Below are 3201 nucleotides of genomic sequence, written 5' to 3'. Positions count from 1 at the left end.
AATTGCTGATACATTCCTTCCAAGAAAGTCTTACTAGGGTAGCTGTTACCTAGTACACTAACTTGGAACCTTCCCGAGTCCATTCTTGGAAGCACCTAATGGTTGCCTTCGTTAGGCAGTGTCAGTATAATGTCTTCGGATAGGATGCAACTACAGAACATGTGCAGAAAGGGGGCACGGATGTTTTAAAGAATGCGCCCAAAGGTGGAGGGATCTGACAGCCCAAGTGTTTCCCTTAATGATGAAGAAAGAAATAATAACAATGATAGTAGACATATTACTAGTGTTCTATTATGGAAAATGGTGGGTTACACACCTTCAAGCTTTGCGGATTTGGTCTTCGCTGGCGAAAGGATCGAAGTGGGTCTGAAAAGAGGCAAATTTGGTCATTGTGCTTTGATAAAAATTGGGGCAAATGAAGAGGATGAGAATGAGGGAGAAACCCATGCTGTGGCTGCCATTCCTATATAGCCAAGTTTCCCACCAACCCAACAATGTCATTACTCAGCCAATAACAACCCATCTCCTTACCCACCACCCAGTTATCCACAAAGGCCATCCCTAAATCAAACCACAAAACCCACCTACCACACGACCAATGCTAAACACCACCTTTAGCACAAACCAAAACACCAACCAAGAAATGAGTTTTGCAGTGAAAAAAAACCTGTAGAACTCACCCCAATTCCGGTGTCCTATGCTGACTTGCTCCCATATCCACTCGATAATGCAATGGTAGCCATAACCCCTGCTAGGTTTCCTCAACCTCCATTTTTCCGAGGATACGACTCGAACGCAACGTGTGCTTGTCATGGAGAAGCCCCGGGGCATTCCATTGAGTACTGTATGACCTCAAAGCGTAAGGTGCAAAGGTCCAATTGATGCGGGCTGTCTGAAATTTGAGGAGAATCGCGTGTAAATCCTAACATTGACAAGCGACACCACACATGGGGCAATTTTGAAAGCTGTTGTTAGATGTCTCTAATGACTCATCAGGATTTTCAAGTTTATTCCTCAGTTACAGCGCTAAATAAATGGATAAATTTGACATCTTTGTCCCTCATCCTCTCTGTCGCAACCTACCCTACGGCGGGAGGGCGATGCGAGACTCGCGGGATGCGTGTTCCACGAAAGGAATACGTGCGGAGTCGCCACCAACGTTTATTTGAGGAAAACGTCGGAAAAACTGGAAAAGATGCGATCTACGAACTTTTAAGTGAAAGGCTCGGGAGTTGTATTTACGCGCGGGGAAGGTATTAGCACCCCACACGTCCGTCACAAGGGACGGCGGCCTTTAATCGAATGTGCAAACATGACTTTGATTTTTACGTTCCCTTTTATGTCCTTATATCCTTTATACCCTTTTTATATTTTTTTCTCTTTTTGTGGTCGACAAGGGTGTTTCCCTTTGCTCCTACGTATTCCTCAATTGGGATGAGAAAATCAGACCTACGTAGTTCTTTCGGAACAAAGTGTTTGGTTAAGTTGTTTTTTATCTTTTTGCAAGATATATTTTGATTGAACAAAAAGGTCATTTAAGGTGTTGGACCATTAAATGATCTTTGATTTTGAAAGGAGAGAAACGTTAAGGTGTTGGACCATTAACGATCTCTCGGGGTGGTCGACAAAAGCGGGGCTTTTGCTCCTACGTATCCTCAATTGCGATGAGGAAATCAGACCTACGTAGTTCTTGCAAAAGCGGTAAAGTCACATGTTGATTTTATGCTTTTGAACGGTCCATGTTAACCGATAAAAGCAAAGAGGACCGTTTAAGGCGTTGGACCTTAAAACGGTTTTTAGTGATTTTTCGGACAAAACTTGATTTGTGAGTTGATTTTAGTCTTAGTTTCACTTTGATTATTAATCAATTCATTCAAGGAAACTTCCAAAGAAAAACGTCCGATTGAATTTTTTTGATTATTTTATTCAACGATATTTTGATTATTTTATTATTATTTTTCAAGATATTTTATTATTATTTTACTTTTTTTGGTTTAACCGAGGTTATAGCGTGAACGATCGGTTAGATTTCGTTTTAAAAGTGATTAAATGAGATTACAACACAAATGATCGGTTGAAATTCATTTTATCATTTATTAGGTGAGAAAACGGCTTAAATAAATGGTAAAAGCGCGTTAAAGACAGAAGAAAAGAAATCGAAAATGAACGAAATTAAAGTGAAAGTACACAAAACAAGAAATGAATTGAAAGTCTCGGATTTGAAAACTTACCCGTTGAAGAATGAAGAACGAACGAAGAACGGATGAAGAACGGTGAAGAACGACGAAGAACGATGAAGAATTTCCACAGAATCGCTTACAGAAGCGTTATAGAAGCACTTCGACTCGATTTTTCTTCACGAAAACGTGTTTTTTGCCCAAAATAGCCGAAATGCATAGCCAAAGGGGTCTTGAACATTTTGAAACAGCTCTCCCCTCCCCTATTTATAGAAAAAAAAGGGAGGTGCTTGCCGCCCAAAGACTTAATGAAGAAGATTTCTAAGCGCACCCGAATTACTAAGTTCACCCCCCTTTTCGTATTTTACGGAAAAGTTACGGAAGCCTTACGGAACTGTTTTCGAATTTGATTTTCATCTTTTTTCTCTTCCCTTTCACCAATGTTAAGTGGAATATGCTTACCCAAGGTTTTCGGAAATTTTACGGAAGCATTACGGAAGCTGCGGAAGCCCCGAAAAGCGCCCAGTTGCTTCCTCCTTAAGCAACCCAACTTCCAAAATGTGCTGGAAGGGCCTAGATTTGAATTGCTATTTATACCCCTATCTTGATAAGTTCACCCCCTTACCTTTTTTGGTGATTCTTTTTTCGTAAAGTTACGGAAACTTACGAATCTCGTAACGATACTTGTTTTCTTTCTGTAATGTTACGGAACCTTGCGGATTACATAATCATCCCCTTTTTGACTTACGGAATGTTACGGAATCTCACTTAATTATGCAACGATGCTTCCATTTGATTTCCGGTGTGTCACGGAAACTTACGGATTGTGCATCAATATTTTTTGGTTTTCCGGCATGTCCTGGAATTTCACAAATTGCCTAATGATGGGTGTCAAGCACCTCACAAGGACCAAAGAAAGGTCGCATGTCATCAAGCAAAGGTCCCCGGACGAAATTAGGGTATGACAGTTGCCCCTCTTTACTTGTCTTTTATTGGAGATAAAAGGAAAGTAAAGACAAGACAC

Source organism: Glycine max, chromosome 17 (assembly GCF_000004515.6).
Source record: "Glycine max cultivar Williams 82 chromosome 17, Glycine_max_v4.0, whole genome shotgun sequence".
Taxonomy (NCBI): domain Eukaryota; kingdom Viridiplantae; phylum Streptophyta; class Magnoliopsida; order Fabales; family Fabaceae; genus Glycine; species Glycine max.
The sequence above is the reverse complement of the archived record's forward strand: the minus strand, read 5'-3'. Positions refer to the sequence as shown.